Source organism: Rhincodon typus, chromosome 24 (assembly GCF_021869965.1).
Source record: "Rhincodon typus isolate 14 chromosome 24, sRhiTyp1.1, whole genome shotgun sequence".
Lineage (NCBI taxonomy): Eukaryota > Metazoa > Chordata > Chondrichthyes > Orectolobiformes > Rhincodontidae > Rhincodon > Rhincodon typus.
The window spans coordinates 20206421-20228536 of NC_063355.1; positions in this window are offsets into that span (position 1 = coordinate 20206421).

Consider the following 22116-nt stretch of genomic DNA (forward strand, 5'->3'; position numbering starts at 1 on the left):
TAGCAGACAGCAGATATATAAAAGACCTGCTTCTGGATGGATTCTATGGTGTAATGGTTTCTGAACTTTGAATCCAGTGATCTGAGTTCTAATCTCATTAGCACCTCAGCTCCAGAGCTCTTGTGACAGTGGTAGTATCCCTACCTCTGGGCCAGGAGGGCCAGGTTCAATTCTCACCTGCTCCAGAAGGTGTGCAGTGAAGTTTCTGAAGAAGTTGATTAGAAAATATCAAGATTTGATTCTGCTTACAGTATTTGCTGTTAAGGGAAATGACACTAGATGGGTGAAACGTTGAGTTTACATTTTAACTAAGGTTACATATGCCGCTGTTAGTTTTAAAGAGTGAGGAATGTCTTTGTTTGGGTGCTCAAGGAAGAGAATGGAGACTGGCCACTGGAGTACCTTACTTGCTAAAAGAGACATATTTGAATAATTTAGTAGTTGTTGCTGGGTGCTTTCATTACAATGGCATCTTTCACAACTCTGAATGCTGATCCCAGTATAACACCATAAAATATTCAGTGTTGTGCTTCTTTGTACCAGTCTCATAAATGGTGTTCGCTTTCAAATTTTTTAATGCTTTTGTTGCAGAATGTTTCTCTCCCCAGAGTGAGGTAATCTTTGAACTAATGTGCTCACAAATAGACATGTAATTGTGCAAAATTGACAAGAATTTATCCCTGGTTTCATAATCTGTAAAATGCTGATTTGCACAGAAGCCTGTAATATGGGAAAGCAGCATTAAAATAAACCTTATCATAGCCATTGTCTTTCCTGTACATTGCCCATTGCATGTACCTCAAAGGTAGGAGTCCTTTACTGTGAATCAAGGTGGCAGACAGCCTAAAGAAATATAGAAATGATTTCTTTTCAGATCAACGAAGTTATTCTTTGTTTGGTTTTTGAAGAATGTTCATGGGCATATAAACCGAGAAGTCTTGATTCAAAATTCTGTTACATTTATCATTAACCAAATCTTTTTCAATTCTCTGACTTCCTGTTTCTCACCTGTATATTTTTGGTTTTTGCTTCAAAGACTGATGTAACGTTAGCAGTTGAATTTTACCAGAAATCAGCCGAATGCCAGTTTTGGTGAGTTTCATGGAGAGTTTCTCTGTGTGAATCCTTGTGAGGTTTCCCTTATTAGTTTTTGCAACTTGCCCCACTACCTATGCACCACTCTCATACAGGGTCCTGCTCGTCCTGTTTTCCCTTTCACCAGTGAAGTGGAGGTACATACCATTGCTGGGATTCCTGGCGCTATATTTAAAATGCAGTTGTGCACCAGGTCAAGGGTTGGAAGCCCAGGTTTCCACATGGCTACTGTGAATTTCCCCGAAGATGATGCACAGATGGTGTCTCCATGCTTTGCTGACAGGAACCTGGAGGTCCTGGTAAATGGGGTGATGCAGAGCAGGACTGCCCTCTTCCCTCAGGACCAGCACAGGAAACCAGACCCTGCCAGTCTGCTCCCAAATTACCACCCACGTCAGTGCCGTGTCATCAATCTGAAGGAACAGGCAGCAATGCTACAAGAAACATCTCTGTTCTGTGAGGGTAAAGACAATCACCTTCTCTCTTCTACCTCATACTCACTCCATCTTTGCTCGTGCATCCCCCTCACCCACCAATGTTCACGGTCCACCGCTCTCGTTATTGCATGCAACATTGTCCCTTACTTGCTCTCACTCACCCCAACACCCCACCCTACTAACCCTGAGCTGCACACTCACTCACCAGGCACATCATCTTTACCCCACCTGGAGCAGCACTAACAGCTGTGCCAATCACTTTCATGCCACACAATCCATCACCTTGTCTCAATCTAGGAGAAGTCTGTCCATAGTTGGGCCAGTGTCCAACTCCTAAGCGACTGGGCCACTGTGGAATCTTTACCATATCATGAGGGCACCCGTGGCTGCAAGATCCACAGTGAGAGTCAGCTCCACATCAGGTTGATGCTAGTCCTGGGTTTCCAATCACGTTTTCCACATCCATTTTGTGTAGCAGCCCTGAGTGCAGTGGGCACATGGACAAGCACAGCTTCCGCGCCTGGATTCACTGGGGAATATTCCAGTGAGAAACAAAATAGTTCCTCAGGAATGTGATTATTCAGCAGTCACAGCAAACATAAATAAAGAGTGGAGTTGCATTAGTGGTTAAAGAAGATATGAACACAATACTAAGGAAAGATATTAGGTCAGACAATGTAGAATCTGTGTGGGTAGAATTGAAAAATACTAAAGTATTATTGGAGGTGTTATATAGACAATGAACTGTAGCAGTGATGTTGGGCATGGCATTTAACAGGAAATCAGAGATGCAAGCAGCAAAGAAACTTTAGTTATTATGGGTGACTTTAATTATAGATTGGGAAAATCAAATTAGTTACAATACTGTAGAGGAGGAGCTCCTAGCATGTATCTGGGTTGGTTTTCTGGACCAATATGTTGAGGAAACAACTTGAGGACAGGTTATCTTAGATTGAGATTTATTCAACGAGAAAGGAATAATTCGCACCTACAGTACTAGAGACCCCCGGGAATGAAAGACCATAATATTATAGAATTCTTCATCAAGGTGGAGAGTGAGGTAATTAATTCTGTGACTAGGGTCCTAAATCATAATAAAGGAAACTATGATAGTATGAGGTTGGAGTAGACTAAGATGGATTGGGAAATGTTATTGAAAGGAATGACAGTGGATAGGCAATGGCAAACATTCAAAGAGCGAGTGGGTGAATGATGAAAATTGTTTATTCCTGTCTGGCACAAAGAGTGAAGAGAACAGTAACCAAACCATGGCTTACAATGGAAGTTAGTGATAATGTTGATGCAAAAATGAAGCATATAAATTGGCAAAAAAAATTTATCCGAAGATTTGAAAAAGTTTAAAAATCAGCAAAGGCTGTAAAAATTTCTCTTGATATGTAAAGAGAAAAAGAGTGGTGTAAACAAATACAGGGCCCTGGCAGTCAGGCACCTCAGAATTTATAATGGAGGGCAAAGAAGTAGCTGTCAAACTAAGTTCCTACCGTGCTTCTGTCTTCACAAAGGCGGACACAAAAATCATATGAGAAATGATGGAAAACACAGGGTTTAATGAGATGGAAGAAGCGAATCTGTATTAATAGAGAAATGGTCTTGGAGAAATTGATGGGATTGAAGGCTGATAAATCCCCAGGGCCAGATATTATCCATCTCAGGGTGGAGACATACAGAAATAGTGGATGCATTGGTGGTCATCTTCCAAGATTCATTAAATTCTGGAACAGTTCCTACAGATTGGAGGACTAATGTTTAAAGAAGAAGTAGAGAGAAAATGAAATTATAGACCAATGAGTTTGACATTGGGTAGTGGGGAAGATGTTAGACTCCATTGTTAAAGATTTTATAGTACATAGAACCAGACATAGTCAGTACAATTTACAAAGGCAAATCATGCGTGACAAATCTAGTGAAATTCTTCGAGAGTGTAATGAGTGGAGTTGATCGGGGGAGCCAGTGGATGTGGTTCATTTGGACTTTCAGAAGGCTTTTGACAAAGCCCCACATAAGAGATTAATGTGTAAAATTGAAGTACATGGGATTGGGGGTAGTGTATTAAAATGGATAGAACATTGGTTGGCAGACAGGGCACAAAGAGTGGGAATAAATGGATCTTTTTCTAAATGGCAGGCAATGACTAGTGCGGTACCAGAGGGTTCGGTACTAGGACCCAGCTATTCATAATGTATATTAATGTTTTAGATGATGGAACTAAATATAATTTCTCAAAATTTGCAGGTGACACAAAGCTGGGTGGAAGGCTGAGCTGTGAGGAGGATGCAGAGATGTTGCAGTGTGATTTGGACAGGCTGAGTGAGGGGGTGAATGCAGGACAAATACAGAAAAATGTGGGTAAATGCAAGGTTATCCATTTTGGTAGCAAAATTAGGAAGGCAGATTATTATTTGCATGGTTGTAAATTAGAATGTTCAATGAGATCTTAGTATTCTCATGCATCAGTTGCTGAGAGTGAGCATGAGGCATAGCAGCCAGTAGAGAAGGTAAACTGTATGTTAGCCTTCATAGTAAGAGGATCGAAGTACAGGAATATTGTGCAGTTTTGGTCTCCTTATCTGAGGAAAGATATTCTTGCTGTAGAAGCAGTGCAGTGAAGGCTTACCAGGGGTGGCAGGACTGATGTATGACATGAGATTGAGTCGGTTAGAATTGTATTCGATGTAGCTTAAAGAATGAGGGTGGACCTTAGAGAAATCTATAAAATTCTGATAGGACTACATAAGATAAAGCTCGCATAAGATATATTATGATGACAGTTGTCTTTCAGCTGTATGCTGTGGATGTCTGTTTAATGCGGTTGTGAAGGGCCACATGATTCATGGAAGTGGAGCTCCCTTCCTCAAAGAATAAAACACTTCCCCCCCCCACCCACCCACTCTGGTTGTGGAGGCAGCCATTTTACTCTCTACTTTGTGTTTGTTATTTGGGTGAAGATGAAAGGGAATAGCCAGTGTTCAGGTTTCACAAAGTGATTCACAGACTCAGCCTCTCATTTTAGGTGCCTCCCAGATTTTCATACTCCCTTTCTGGTTTCGCACCCTGTCACAATAATTGTTTTTACTTTTCCCCATGTTACCACCAAATCTGTTTATTTAACTGTTCATTTCCCTGAGGCCCAGGCATACCCCATTGTCATGCCAGATGTAATAGTTGCACTGCGCCCAATCAAAGCCAACAAGGTGCTAACTGTCAATAACCCTGTCACCCCTCCCCCTCTCATATTACCCACATCACTCATTTCCCTTTAATGCTCTAGTGTCTCCCTTTGCCCAACTTTTTTGCTGAATTGCCCACCCCACCGTTGAATCCCAGCATACTGCCTCCAATCTCCACAACTGACTTTTCCAGCTTCCCTATCACAAAAGTGACCTCTGATAACCCCCTTTGAGTTTCATTGAAGTGATCTCCAGGATTGACGATAGCCTAATCCCTTACTGAATAGATGGATAGTCCTGATTGAAGAGTGAGTGAATCACTGACTCTTCCCCAACTGACTTACCTCGACTCCCTGGACTGCTTACATTGGGCCTGTAAAACTGACTGTGACCCAGTCCCTGGACTCTAGTGAATCTGGACCCCTGACTCTGACCACCTTGAGCAGCTGACTGACCATGACCATTCAGAAGGGTACCTTCATTCCTTCACAGCCAGTCTAATGGGTTGGCAGTTAATGCTAGTCCCATAATATCTTCCTGAGGAATTCTACCCTTTGGACATGTGATTGAGATTCACTGAAAATATGTGAATAATTCCTGTACTTATGGGATTGTTTTCTTGACCGGTATCAGTAAATAGAGAACAGAGCTCCAAAGAGCTAATGAAACTGGATGTCCTGTCAGGATTTGTTTTGATTTTGTTTGGAAAGTTTACAGCTTCATTAAAAGGTTCTGATGCAAAGACTCCAGTAATAAATGGAAATTGTACTGTGGGCCAGGGAAAGCTCTTTTGATGCCAAGGCTGGGCAAGTCTCAGTTGGATACTCAACTGGCCAGAACTTGCCCAGTCCCCTTCTCAAAGCCTCCAATACAGACATGACCATTGCCCTCAGAAGGGGTGAAGCCAAGGACTGCCCTCCCTACCAACCAGTGTCCTGGTCGTTTTGATAGACATGCATAGTAGAAAATGTCAGCAGCATGGTCCATGACCACTATTGCTCTCAACATGGTCTTTGCTAAAGTGAAGGAACCCTGCACGGTGAATGTGAAAAATTCATTTCACACTGTTTGGAGCACCTTACTCAACCACTTAGTCTATTCATGTGATGCAGAGTCGGCTTCTGATTAAATAGAGTGTGAAGGGACACTGCTGTTGTTTGTTTGGGGTTGCCCATACGCATGCAGATACAGTGAGGCCCGAGGGCAAATCTATCCGACCAATCATCAGACAGGTTTCCACCCTTACACAACTCCAACAATCACTTCTGCAATTTACACTTGATTGTAGTTGTGTGGTCATGTGTCCTATAGATATAAACTTAGAACCATCATTAAGTTAACTGTACACTTTGTTGATGTAGTCATGCTGGCTGCCCCAGTTCCTTGGTCAGGGTACGTTATGTATAAAGGGTCTTCCTTGAGATTACACAATGCTATCAGCTATTTGCTTTGTAGCTGAAAATCTACCAACTAATCAGATGTTCCACAGTATGCAACTGTCAGATCTGCCAGTTATGCTTTCAGAGCCTCAGTGTTGATGTTCGATGTTGGATTGTGGTGAGGAACTGGTAATGAAGGAATTTGAACTTAGTTAATACCTTTTTACAGCTTAATGTGGGGTGAGGGCACAACAAGATTGAGGCCATGACAAAGAACAAACTCCTCCTCGTTTTTAGACAGTATGTGCTTGGACAGATTAATCACATGTTTAGCAGCATCCTTAATTGTGAAACCAAACCACTTGTGTCCAGTCAGTTTACGGTGTAGCTATGTTTCAAATGGATATTATTTGTGGTTTTCTATGGAAGCAATATAAATGGATTAAATTAAAAAATTGAAGTAATTTGTGCACTTGGACTAAGCAGAGTATAGAGCATGAGGCAGATTAGTTATTCCACAGAAATGAGCAAATCAGCAACAAATGTGGGAGAGAAATGGCTAATTGGAGGAGTACCTCCTTGCAGAATCTTCCACTTGTATTTGGAAGGCTGGTTGATGGTAGGATAGGAACGCCTTGGTGAGCCATAGTCTGGTTCATGGGCTGCCTGTTGGATAAGTCTGCTTTAGGAGGTTCTGCAACCCCTTTTATTTACATTATTACACATCATTCTGTTTCCTATTAACACATCTCCAACTAGTACAGACTATTCCAGCCTTTCTTCATAGTCTGTTGCTAATGTAATTTACATTATGATATACATCACCATCTCATTATGTCCATTCTCATTAGACCTCAACTACTCTGCCAGGCACATGAAACAAAGACAAGGATTTTTGACATCCTGAAAAAAATACACTTCCACTTTCCAATAAACAACATTATTTCATGAGCAGTGCTGACATTTTGGACTTCCTCCAATGAGTTGAATTGCTGCTGATGTTTTTATGCATGAAATGTTTAAGTAAAACTAATTACTTGTCTATGTCTTATCAACTTGGTAGGTACAATAGTACATGCTAATAGACATCAGGAAGTCTCTTTTGGCTTTGAATAAATTTCTACATTGTGTCCTGGGTGCCAACATTCACAAATCCTATCTCTGAATCAGCACTCTAAACGAGACAACAGTCATTTCTTTTGTCTTAACAAGCATACATTTGGTGAAAATTGGAAATTATTTAGATTTCTGAAATGAGCTAACAATTAGATGAGATAGTAGGAACTGCAGACGCTGGAGAATCTGAAATGATTTCTGAAGAAGGGTCCAGGCCCGAAACGTCAGCCTTCCTGCTCCTCTGATGCTGCTTGGCCTGCTGTGTTCATCCAGCTCTAAACCATGTTATAACAATTAGATGATTTCACTTAACAGGGGTATCTATTATTTGGAGTAGACTTTGCACTATTCATTACACCATTTGCTATCACTTTGTTGTGTATCTTTTGTTCTTCAAGAAAACTATTTGCCTTTTGTACAAAGAAGTTTCTGATTAAATAGTTTGGATTTTCCTCAATGGGAGAATATCAGCACGAGGGGACACAAATCCAAGGGCAGCACGAGGGGGAGCAAGTCCCGGAGCAGCGCGTGGGGAAGTGAGTCCCGGAGCAGCGCGCGGGGAAGTGAGTCCTGGTGCAGCACAACTAACCTTGGTGCAGCTGAGTGCTGGTGTGGGGCAGACTGGAGGCTTGTGGTGGAGCAGGACAGTTGTTGGATTGGGGACAGGCGCAGGGGTGTCAGAGCATGTATTGAGTTGCTGCTATTTGGAATCCTTTACCGAACTGCAATGTCAATCCTTTAAATATGTTATAGCTATCATATTTCTGACTTAGTGTTTAGACACTGTAAGTAATGCTACTTCTCTTCCTTTTATTCCTCTTTTGTATCCAATGTTTGTAACTAGGTACTTATACCTGCCATTAGAATGCAGTCATTGTAAAAACTTTTCACCGTAATCCTATACTTCTGTAATGGAGAACCCGTGACAATAAAGGATATTCTATTCTAGAATCATTGTTTTACTTGATAAATGCACTGCTAACCTTGATACATTTCTTCAAATTATCTTAATAAACAATGCACTGGATATCCACTCACCATACTTTCTATCTGGAGGTGAAAGCATGGGCAATGCAGGGAGAAATGATATTCAGCTTCAGGGTTTCAATGGATTTTGCTGCGAACATGTGATTTAAAAGAAATACTAATTTAAATTAAAATGAATGAATGATATCTACGAAGGAAGTTTGACATGCCTACAACGACTCTTACCAATTTTTCTAGATGAACCATTGAAAGCGTCCTACCTGGACACATCACAGCTTGGTATGGCAACTGCTTGTCCAAGACCACAAGAAATTACAGTCCATCACGCAAATCTTTAAGCCATTAACTCTGTCTATACTTTCTGCTTCCTAGGGCAGCAGCCAACATAATCCAAGACCCCTCCCACCCTGGTTATACTCTCTTCCACCCTCTTCCGTTGGTCAGAAGATACAAAAGTTTGAAAACACATACGAATAGATTTAAGAACAGCTTCTTTCCTGCTGCTTTATCAAACTTTTGAACGGACCTTTCATGCATGGAAGCTGATCCTTCTCTGCATCTTCTCTGTAGCTGTAACATTATATTCTGCATTCTGAGATAGTAGGAACTGCAGATGCTGGAGAATCTGAGATAACAAGGTGTAGAGCTGGATGAACACAGCAGGCCAAGCAGCATCAGAGGAGCAGGAAAGCTGACATTTTGGGCCTAGAGCCTTCTTCATTCTGCATTCTGCTCTGTTACCCTGATGTACATGTGACGGTAATAAAATCAAAATCAAAAAGATCCAAAGAAAATCAATAGCAGTTGGCATGTTATCAAAATATTATTCTGAAGGATCGACAGTCTGGCAGTGGGAGACAAAATAGAGGAGGGGTTGCTATTTGGGAGGTTGGAGGGGTGGGTAGACTGGATGGCTCTGAAGTAAAGTGAAAGGTGATTGGCTTGGCAGTTGGTGCTGCCCTCGTGAACCCCTCTGACAGTCCCCACACTGCATCATCACATTGCAAGCCGCTGTTGAAAGGTGACCCTGGCAGGGTAAGAAGGGGTTGCCACCTCTATTGTATTCCATTACAACTTGCTACTTTCAGTAACCCTCACCACAGCTTAAAATCTTGCCAATTAATGTAGGTGAGGGTCTGTTCTGGCATTGACACTGTAACCCTCCTCCTCTTATTAAGTATACTAAAGGAAAAAGAATGACTAGAGAGAAGATAGGACCCCTGAAGGACAAAAGTGGACATGTATGTGTGGAACCGCAGGAGATGGGCGAAGTCCTCAATGAATATTTCTCCTCTGTGTTTATTGTGGAGAAAGACATGAAGACTTGGGAACTTGGGGAAGTTAGTGGCTATATCTTGGGGACAGCCCATATCTCAGTATATGAGATGTTGCAAGTATTAGAATGTATGAAGGTGGATAAATCCCCTGGTTCTGACCAGATATATCCAAGAACCCTACAAGACGCTAAAGAAGAAATTGCGAGGGCCCTGGCTGATATATTTGCATCATCGTTAGCCACGAGTAAGGTCCCAGAAGACTTGGGGGTAGCAAGAAGGGCTGCAAAGAAAAACTTGGGAACTATAGACCAGTAAGACTAACATCTGTGGTAGGTAGGTTATTTGAGAAGATTCTGAGGGACAAGATATATACGCATTTGGAACGATCGGGTTTGATTTGGAGTAATCAGCATGGCATTGTGCATGGGAGATCATGCCTCACAAATCTGTTAGAGTTCTTTGATGAAGTGACCAGCAAAGTTGATGAGGGCAGGGCAGTAGATGTAGTAAGGCTGTTGATAAGGTGCCACATGGTAGGCTGATCTGGAAGGTTAGATTGCATGGAATCCAGGGAGAGCTGGTAAATTGGATACACAATTGGCTTGATGGTAGGAAGCAGAGGGTAATACTGGAAGGATGCTTGTCAGACTGGAGGCCTGTGACTAGTGGTATACCTCAGGGTTTGGTGCTGGGACAATTGCTGTTTGTTATCAATATCAATGATTTGGATGAAAGTGTACAAGGCATGATTAGTAAGTTTGCAGATGACACTAAAATAGGTGGTATCGTGGACAGTGAGGAAGGTTATCAGAAATTGCAGCAGGATCTTGATGAGCTGGGGAAGTGGGCTGAGAAATGGCAAATGGAGTTTAATATAGATAAGTGTGAGGTGTTGCATTTTGGAATGTCAAATCAAGGTAGGAGTTTCATGTTGAATGGAAGGGCCTTAAGGAGTGTATTGGAACAGAGGGACCTTTAGTTCAGGTGCACAGTTCTCTGAAAGTGGAGTCACAGGTAGGCAGGGCAGTGAAGAAGGCTTTTGGCACACTGGCCTTAATCAGTCAGGGCACTGAGTACAGAAGTTGAAAAGTTATGATTCATTTGTACATGACACTGGTGAGGTCACACTTGGAGTATTGTGTTCAATTTCGGTCACCTTGCTATGGGAAGAAGTTATTAAAATGGAAAGAATGCAGAAGATGTTTACAAGGATGTTGCCAAGTCTCAAGGGACTGAGTTATAGGGAGAAGTTGGACAAGCTAGGATGTTTTTCTTTAGAACATAGGAGACTGAGGGGGGATCTTATAGAAGTGTATAAGATCATGAGAGGCACGGATAGGGAGAGTGCACTTAATTTTTTTTCCCAGGGTTTGGGAATCAAGGACTAGAGTTTAAAGTAGGAGGGGAAAGAGTACATGGGAACCTGAGGGGCAACTTTTTTACACAGACAGTGTATGCATATAGAATGAGCTGCCAGCAGATGTAGTTGAGACAGGTACATTACCAACGTTTAAAAAGGCATTTGGATAAATACATGGGTAGGAAACACAGAAGGATATGAGCCAAATGCAAGGAAATAGAGTTAGCGTGGATGGACATTTTGGTTAGCATGGACCCATTCGGGCCGAAGGGCCTGCCTCTACACTGTAGGGCACTATGACTAATTTGTGGAATCTACTGAGATGGAAGCTGAGGAAGATTAATTAATATTTGCCCTTTTCTGTTGACCCCAAGAGGCCTGCTTTGGAAGGGAGGGCCAGATCATCATCAGCGAATCACCTCGCCAACGAGTAGTTTCAGAAAGGCCAATACTTGTCCACAAAGCTGCATTAGTCTTTTGAGTCCCAGTGTCTTACTGGTGAAGCAGAGTGGCGGTGGAGAAAGTAAGGAAGCGAAGCAGATCACGTTCTCCAGTTCTTCCTGGCCTGGCATGGCAGTCTCCTGGTCTGGCATGGCAGACTTTCAGCCCCGCGTAGCAGACTCTTGGCCAGGTGTGGTGAACTCTCAGTGGCCCAGTGTGGTGGTTTGTCAGTGGTACTTTGTGGTGTCTTGGCCTGGCATGGCCTCAGAGTAGACTTCCGTTCTCTAGGTCATTCCTCGACATGCACTCCCTTGTAGCTAAGCATTTAAGAAAGATTAATGTTTGAGCTTTCAGCTGTATTTCTTTATTTTCTATTTAGAACTAAGGAAGGTCTGTAATGTGTAACTTTTAATCATATTTCATATGTTTTATACTATGCTGTAATTACTGCAATGTTTAACTTTCAACTCTGTTCTTTCTTTTTATCTTGTTCTTAAGATTCTGTACCTAGGTACTTGTACATAAAATGACACCTGTGTGGCAACATTATACACTTTTCACTGTACTCCTGTACTTTTGTATTTGAGTACATGTGACAATAAAATTAAAACTAAATCTGAGAATCTGCAGGACATAGCAGAAGTAGTGGGTGGGCCATTGCAGCCTCTGCTATGGTATGATTGATGGTTTCATGTCACCCTGGAAAGTACAGCACCACAAAGCAGAGTCGCAACAGGGACACATGCCACATGGGCCCTACAACAGTTTATATTCTCTTCACCCATGGTGAGATAGCTGCCACATAAGCTTTGCCCTTAGAGCGGAGAGCTGTGATCTTCCCCACCTCCAAACTGCTGGGCTAGAATACAGGTCAATATTTCCTCAGGTTCAGAAATATGGTGGGAATAATTAGGTTCGCTTGGAGATAGCAAGAACTGCAGATGCTGGAGTCAGAAACAACACATTGTGCAGCTGGAGGAACACAGCAGGTCAGGCAGCATCAGAGGAGCAAGCAAGTTGATGTTTCGGGTCGGGACCCTTCTTCAGTTCTTCCTGCTGACCTGAGGCCTGCAGAATTAGCACCTATTACCAGGGACACAATAGGATGGCTGGAGATGGCAGTCCTCACACATATCTTTCCCCTTGAATGTGTTCTTTTTTGTCTGAAACGAGGTTATCAAAACCCTCAGGCTCAGGAACGCATGTTGCACAGGATACACAGTAGCATGTCACACACATTCAACTCTTTGAAAGCAGCTCACCCTTTCATGATCACTTTGTGAAGAAAGACAAGGGCAGCAGTATTTTGGGAACACTGTTATGTGGAAAATTCACCTGCCCTATTCAGTGAGGAGAGGTGTGATTAAATGTTTCAGTGCTCTGGTCAGATCCCTTCTTGATTACTTGAGCTCTTGTCACTGAGGATTAGCACACATTCAAATATCTCAAGCAGTGCAAAGTAGAATTATTGGTCTAGTGTCAAGGGTGTGAGTTATGAATAGAAATTATAGTTAGATATCTGATGGTATGGAACTCCTGAATGACTTTAAATTAAACTGAGAGATTCAGACATAGAGCCACATGTTCAAACTAGTAAAAAATAAATCTTAGCCTGATATCAGGAGGTCTTCTTTCGCGCATAGAGTTCAACTTATGAAATTGGATTGGAAGTAAACACCCTGAAATCAATCACGAAACAATTAGATGCCATATTGTGAGCCTTTCCAGATGAATAAACTATGATGGGCTGAATGGCTTCAATTCTGAAAATACTTTGTGGTAACAGACAAGTCCATTGTCCTGTTATCAATTTCACAAACACTGATGTAAACTGTTCTATGTACAGAGATCCAAATTGTTCTTTAACTCCTCATTAATACACTGACATTAAGTTTTGTTTCACTATCTCAAAGAATGTTCTAATACAGTCAATTTTCTCTTGTTTGGTTGAATTGTTCACTCCTCAAGTTATCTGAAAGTTGCACAAAGAAGGTTGCCGACATATTTTGTAAAATTTCTATCCTTGATATCTTTAAGTTCAGAGTTGCAGGAGGATGACTAAGTAATAGCTGCTTTTGGAGTGTCAGTACTTTATGTCAGCAAATGGTAAGATTTCTGTTGACTATATATGTTCCCAAAAGGTGAGCTCTGTATCTCTCTTAGAAGGATGTAAATGACGCATCTCTTTCATCTGTTCCAGCAGCAACAAAAACTTTATAGTATGTTACAAAAGCTAATATAATACGCTAATACACATTCAATTCTGTAACTAGTAGGATAGATGGCATGACTATGGGTAACTGTAGCTTTGCAAATTCAAAGATAGGAAAATGATTTTGTGGCAGATTGGAACTTTTATTAAAATACCCAGTTCGATAATTGCTAAAAGAATCAAGCCAACAAACAGACAATGCAGTAGTTGACAGCAAAGGGGTTATATATTCAATCTGTAATCTGTAGTAAACTACCTGAGCAGCTGGAATGCTTATTTTCCAGAGAGGCATATGCTTAGCCACATTTTCAGAATTTACAGAAGGAAATTTGGTTGGCTTTTCCATGTACCTTTCAGTATAAGAAATATTAATTATACTTGGTTTTACAGTGAAATGTGAGTAATCGCTTGATAACTGAAACACTTTTGGAGGTGAATATGAATTCGATTAAGTTATTTTACTTATTGCCATAAATGTATAGTTATATATTTTGGAAAGAAAACTCATATGTCTTTAAATTGGTATCCAGAAGCTAGTGACTACTCTTGTCGATTTCAACTACAGCCAAAAAAACCGATAATCAGACCGTGCTATCTTAAGAAGCAATCACAAAAGGTCATTAAATAATACAACATTCCAGGAAGTTCTATCAAAAGGTCTGAAGACTCAAAAGCTCTTGAATGTTTTTGAACAGGAGGTTCAAGGGGCATCACAAAAGTTCCAGCATAATGGGGGTGTTACTTTATGGAACAATGATTCATGAAAATTAACAATTGTAGATATTTTGTGATAAAGTTGGCTGAGAACAGCTACTTTGTGTAGCATCGTCTGAACATAATGAGTGAAAAATCTTAAAAAACTACTGGTTCTAAACAGAGAGGCAGAGGTAGGTTTGCAAAACTTTGCTGCATTGAACTAGACTACCACAGCCTGCAGTATTGTAAAAGTGAAACAAAACACCTTTCCTTCAGCCCTAGGGCCAGGTCAGCTGAATCCATGTCTGGGTGTGACCTCCAACTATTTGACTGTAAAATCTAGGAACAGTTGCAGAATGTGATTTCCAGGATTTCTTACCCCTCACTTCAGAGAGTGAATCTTTAAGCAAGCCTAGCCTACAATGATAGGGGAAGCTGGTCTCATTTTCACTTTTTTTTGCATGACTTTTATTCTTTAAATTTTCATATCTTTTACTGTTACAGCTAACAACTTAACTACTTCTCACTTTGTAACCTTCAGTTGAATTTGTATAACAAATATTTTGGTTGCAACGCAAAGCTGTGATGCTCGTTATGTTTAAATATTTTTTGTATATTTCATTCACAGGATGTGGAAATTGCCAACCAGGTCAGTATTATTCTGCATTCAGAAGATTCAACAACATTGCTGTGAGTCTGGAGTCACATGTAGGCCAGACCAGGTAAGGAGTACTTTGAGAGTTCTTTGCCTAAAGGACATTAGTGAACCAGATATGTTTTTCCAACAACCACAATGATTTCATAGTCATCATTAGACTCTTAATTTCAGATTTTTATTGAATTCAAATTCCACCATCTGTTGCAGTGGGATTCAAGCCCCAGAACATTAGGTAGACAAACAGGAGGCTGGAAGAACACAGCAAGCCAGGCAGCATCTGGAGGAAAGGAGCAGTCAACGTTTCGTGTATTACCCTTCTTCAGGACTGGAGGTCGGGGTAGGGGGAGGTGCAGATAAAGGGAGGTGGGATACCAGAATATTAGCCTGGGTCTCTAGGTTAAAAGTCTAGAAATAATACAGGTAGGCACTCACTTCCTCTAATTGAAACACATAAAAACTAAAGTCAATGATGTATGACCTGTACAAATTCTCCAAGAATTGTGTCATTATTCTAAATGAAAAGTTTCTCATGACATATTGTGTTTGATTGAAGAATTAAGGATCAATGACCATCATAAGTTAACATCTTTTCTGTTCTCATTGATGTTATACAGTTGTCAGTGTTTCATTGTCAAAGAAAGAAAACACCTCGCAGCAAGTGGTTTAACATCTGAACAGAAATCTGGCCCCTGCAGCAGTAGTTCCTCAGTACAATGTCAGCCTTTGTGTGGTCTAGGACAGCAGTGGGAGTTCAACCTAGAACTACATGTCATAGACATAAGAATGCTACCAATTGAGTCATAGCTGACACACTGCCAACTGGTAATAGTTCTTGCTGCAAACATGGAGATGTTGCCTGCATGAAGCATTTTATGTATTTTTAAAAAAAAGGAAATTGTATAACTTCCAGAATTGAGAAAACACAGCTCTTATCTTTACAGTGGCAGTCAGTGGCTCTAGCCTCTGTGCCAGGAGAAATTTTCAAAACTGTTTTGTTCGGGCACTACAGGACATGTGGATCTGGTGGTACTATCTTGGGTGATCATACATCAAGACATGATCCATAACGCCAACAAGAAAGCAAACAATTTCACTATGGAAGTTATCCTGTGCTGAGCAGATGTGAAGATTGCAGTAAAGACCTTTCAAACTGTTTCACTCTTTGCAATTAGCTATTTGCAATTCTGCCTTGTCCTTGTAGCATCATAATGCTGGCTTATTGGTACTGCAAGATCTATCAAACAGTTAGAAGAATTCTTTAAAAGTCCTTGGAAACGCCTGCATTCGTTAGCAGATCAATCAGTAGGTCTAGGAAGGGCAGTTCCACCCAATATGCGTTATCATTGAAGAGAATAAAATGATCAAAGACACTTGAATTAAAAAATGGAGACATTTTCATGTTAGGTCTTTGAATTGTGTATTAACAATTTTAATTTGAAAAACAACTGCAACAATCAAAACATTAAGCGTGAGGTGAGCAAAATATCAGGACCAAAGTCATGAGCATGCAGCTGACCAAAGTGATTACCCTCAATTAAAAATGCAAGTTTTTCCAATTGCAAATTGACATTGATGAGGATTGGACTTTTTCCAAACTTGTTTCATCATGAGAAACAGTCTGACAGTCTGAGTGGACTGCACCTGTTCAAATCTGAGACATGTGTCTTTCACATTCAGGAAGCTACCGCAGCCCAGATCGAACACTAACCATGATCGCAATAAATTGTTTACGAAAACAAGCGTGGGATTGCCACTATCTATCCTGTCAATCAGAAAGGATTACGTTTATTTGTAATTAGAGGACTTGCAGAGCAAAGATTTCAGTGCTGTGGGTGGGGGATGGTATGGTGGACTGTTGAAGCGATGGTGAAGTGAGCAGCAGATTGATCAAGGTTAGAACCCAGGTCATGTTAACTCTTGTGCCTCACTGTCAAAGTCTGGGTTGAGTTCTTCCATGCAATAAACAGTACAACTTCAGTCCCAGAGGGCAGAGAAAAAGAGAGTAGAGATAGGAGACAGTGAGAATTTACTTCCAGATAGGTGGGTTACATTGAAATCAGACTCGGGCAGGGCTGTAAACATGCAGTGAGTTCAGAACCTATGTTCAGAAAGATAGATCAAGGTAAAGAGACACAGTGAGGAAGCAAGTCATAAGCTGGTGAGTATTTCCTATGTATCTTATCGAAACTAAGGAGTTTTAATTGGCCCAAGTGGAACATTAATTGAAATAATGAGAATATAAACACAGGCAGAACTGGACACAGTATTAAAAGTAAATTAGTAAAATATTAATAAATGAATTAATTAAAACATTGTTAAGATAGCAGGGTTTAACATATGCTGCAGCAGCAGAATGTGGGAATGTAATTTTCCAAAATTCCTGGCACACTGGAAAGGCCTGATCAGATTGGAAAATAGTGAATATGTCTTTTCTATTCAAGAAAGGGCAGAGGCAAAAAGCGAGAAACTACCAGCCAGTTAGTGTAAAATCTCTCATATGGAAAATACTGGAATCTGTTATCAAGGCAGACACAGCAATGCATTTAAGTATGTTTTAATACAATCAGATAGAATCAAAGTGGTTTGGGAAGGGGAGACTGTGTTTAACTGATTTTTTAGGGTCATTTAAGAAAGCAAGAAGCAACTTGGATAAACGGGAATCATGAGGTGTAGTGATTTTAACAAGGTCAGCCAGGTAGTCCCATAGAATATGAGTTCCCTGATAGGGGCTGTTAATCTGGTCCAATCAGGGAGCCCTGGCTGACAGATAAGAAGAGGAGTGGCAGACAGCCTGACACACTGGAGAGAGCTGGATCAGTGTCAACAACTGTCCACATGTAATTTGCTGATGGGATACTGGCCTCTGTGGAGTTATTTTACCGGGTGGGTTACACGTGGATTTCTGGAAGGCATTTGAAAAGGAGCCACATCAAAGGTTTCTACATAAAATATGAGCTTGCCCTGTAGGCGGCAATATATTATTAAGGATAGATAATCAGAAATGAAAATGAAAAGTAAGGACAAGTGGATCAGTTCTGACTCCCCAATTATTTACAATCTATATAATTGACATGAATGAAGATACTGGATATATTGTTGCTGAACTTCATGTTGATACAAAATTTGGTAGATAAGTAAGTTGTGAAGAAAACATGAGAAGTTTGCAAAGAGACATAGTCAGGTTAAACGAATTGCACAAAAAATGGCAGATGGAGTACAATGAAGAATATATGAACCTGAACAGTTTGGCAGAAATCATTAGATTCTGAAAAAGTCCCAAATGATGGAAAACAGCCAATGTAACACCTTCATTTAAAAAGAGAAGGAGACAAAAACACAGGCAAATATAGATTAGTTATCTTAATGTCTGTCATTGGGAAATGTTAGAGTCTATTATAAAGAATGAAGTAATAGCACAGAATTTAGAAATACATGATTCGATCAAGTAGAGTGAGTACAAAGGAGAAATCATGCCTGATAAATTTACTAGAATTCTTTAACAGGCAATGAGCAGGACAGATAAATGGGAAGTATTTGATGTAATATATTTCAATTTTCAGAAGGTATCGATAAGTACCACATATTAAGCTACTTAATAAGATAAGAGGTGTTGGAGTTGGAAGTAGTATATTAGCATAGATAGAGGGTTGGCTTATTAATGGAAGACAGAAAGTTGGGATAACAGGGCATTTTCAGGCTGGCAACATGTAAGTAGTCGTATGTCATAGGGATTTGTGCTGGGGCCATGAATCTAAGTGCACAGGAAACACACAATGCAACAAAATACTCCACAGCAGAGTCTGAACAAGTAACAACGAAGGAATAACACCAAAGAAATTTCCAAACACCCATCCATAGCACACAAGCCTACAATGAAGGTCAAGGGGTGGCCACAGCAATACAGCTCACAGAGCCCAGTCAAAACTGTATGTGATAAGTTTGGCACATAACATGGGCATCATCAGCAAAGTTGCAATCTTTACAATGATACAAATGATATACCCCAAAAGAAATGGACAACATGCATTAAATGCTAAGATTGAACCTGAATCAAATACGAATATCATCTCTTCAGGCATCCTACAGGATATGTAGTTAGGAAAATGACACAATGTAGTGCAGTCCGCACCTGATTACGATAGGTCTGAGATCATTCCTTGAGATGGACACCTGAAACCTTTTTCAGTGTTGATATAGAAGAATCTTCTAGAAGTCATCTGCCAATAAGCATTGATCTGTGTATTATCATGATCCAGGAGGTAACTAACTCATCAATTCCAGCACCAATGTTTCCAGACTGCATACTGAGCCTGTCGAGGACATGACTAACTCAAAATGAGACTATTTACTCCTACAGTAAGTTGAAGGTGATACAATACTACATCTGAAAGACAATGCCCAACTCAGCATCAACCTCCTAAGCGCATGTGTGCACATTCAGAATGAGTTCAAACTCGATTTGGATTCCAGGACACAAAACGACATCATTTGCAATGTTGAAAATCATACTGATGGGTGCAATTCTATTACTTGCTTTTGGAGAAAGATGGCCTTCTGTTGATAAAATCTTTCCAGGTACTGAAGGGTGACTGCCCACAAGGTGCTTCTTGACATTGAGAGTAAAAAGTCCTATTTTTCCAACCAGGTGTTGAACAGAGAGATGGGATTCTTGCTGGTAAGAGGCCTATTTGCAGGCGTCAATGTGTATTACCATCCCGTTATTAGCTATTCTCGACCTTCATTGATATGCAGCTTTTCATTCTCCCATCCTGCTGGATTGGACAAGATGGCAACAATTCCAATATGAAAGTGGGAATGATTACTTGGTAACTCCAGCTCGTCACTCACTCCTCCAGCTTAATCACCTTGGAAACCAGGCACCAATATCTCAGCACACCTTACAAAGTTGTCTTGGTTTCAACTTTCTATCCTTGTAGATTCTGAATTTTGCTACCAAAGTAAATCAGGTTTGGTGGATTGGCCATGATAAATTGCCCATAGTGTACAGGGATGTGCAGGCTGAGTGGATTAGCCATGGGAAATGCAGGATTACAGGGATAGGGTAGAGGAATGGATGTGGGTGGGATGCTCTTTGGACGGTCTGTGTGGACTCAATGGGCCGAATGGCCTGCTTCCACACTGTACGGATTCTGTGATTCTATATACAAACTACTCCAATAGAAAAGGTAACTCTCAGTTGAGTTTTGCAATACAGATGTTCCACACACACCTATTCAGCAAGAACTCCATTGTTCATACTGATCATTAACTGTTTGAAATGATCTGTTGAATCTGTCACAAGTGCATCTCCACTTCTACAATATCTATTTGCAAAGATCCAAGGCTATGATTTCAAAGTACAACGCAAACGAGGTTCAAAGATGACTATCCCTATTTTCCCTTAACAACTTCCAAATCCAGCTAAGAACATAGGTATAGACTTACAACTGGATAACGCTGAATCTGTTTTCAAAGCAATTCTCCACATTAATCTCATTGATTTTGGTCATGAAGATTCAGGAAGCTATGACTGATGTTCAGCTGCAATCATTCAGGAAGATCATCATCAGTGAGTGTCCCAAACAGATTCAACAGGCCCCTGAACAGACTCGTTCTTTCTGGATTTCCAGAGACAGATCAGGACTCTCTCGGAATATAATTTTCTAAGGCAAACAAATAGTTATTCCAACAAACTCTACATTGAAATACACTTGACAATATCTATATGAACAATGAAGAGTAATTCTTTCTGAGCCACAGTGCAAGTTTGCAACTGGTGAAACAAATCAGTGCAACACATTAACAACCGTGGATAACAAGTTGTAGAGCTGGATGAACACAGCAGGCCAAGCAGCATCAGAGGAGCAGGAAGGCTGATGTTTCGGGCCTAGACCCTTCTTCAGAACATTAACAACCATATTCAACATGTCTGGTGGGCACAATTTGTTGAATAACACCAATGATGTGCAGTATATTAGTGTGCCCTTCCAAGACGTGTGCAGGAAGTGGGCAATTTAACTCAATATCTCTTCTCCTCACTGTCCTCAATCTAATAGTCTCACAGAACACAGTACCTTTTGCTACTTGTCAAGATTTTCTGATATATTACAGCGATGTGCTGCTGTTCACTGGCAGCTGTCAGGTTTAGAGGTCAGATCCACTCAGTAGGTCCACACAGTTCTTCCCTCAAAAACTCTCACCGGTCAATCACATATACACAACGTAATGATGCACGAGCATGATCAACGAAAATGTAAACACTTAACCCAACTCACACCAGAACAAAGCATCAGACTTCAAGACCTTTGTACAAATACATGGGTTTGTGGAAAAAATACTATGATGCTATGTACAGCCCAGATCCTATGGCATTGTCACAAACAATGGTGAAATCCTCTGGTGAAACAAATGATACATCTGAGTTGTACATCATCAACCATCCCTCATACAAGATGATGATTCTGATACTCAAAGTTTCAAACCAGACAATAGCCATGCATCTATAACAAATGAGACATCCTTCCACACATACATATACCCATCCGTTCACAGAGCACACTGAAGCTAAACAGCTTGAGTTGTGACAATTGTATCTGCACTAACTCTATTTAGGAGCATGGCGTAGTCCACTCAGGCCCTTGAGCCTGTTGCTAACTCCATATAACTGAATTTTGGCCCATATCCACTTATACCTTTGCTTAATAAAAAAATTATCAATTTCAGATTTAAAATTAACTACTGACCCTGCGACCACTGCAATTTGTGGAAAAGAGTTCCAATCATTTACTATCTTTGTGTGTAGAAGTGATTCCTAACATCATTTCTGAACAGATGGGTGCCTCAGTGGTTAGCATTGATGCCTAACAGAGCCTGGGACCTGGGTTTGATTCCACTTCTGGATGACTGTGTGTAAATTTGCACAATCTCCCTGTGTCTATGTACTTTCTGTGGTGCAGAGGTCGAGGCCCTAACCTGAACTGGGAGGCCTGGGTTCAAGTGTCACCTGCTCCAGAGGTGTGTAGTAACATCTCTGATACAGGTTGGTTAGAAAAATAGGTTAATAAAAAAAATCTCTCCCAAACAGTCTGGTTGTACTGTACATTTGCCAAAGTGTTATCTTAATGTATGAAGGTAATGTACCAATATGTATCCTTATGTGCATTTAACAGAGCAGATTTCCTAATCTTTAAGGGAAAAGATGGGGGATGTTATTTTATTATAGGGAGGGGATAGTCTCGTGGTACTATTGCTAGAGTATTAATCCAGAGAC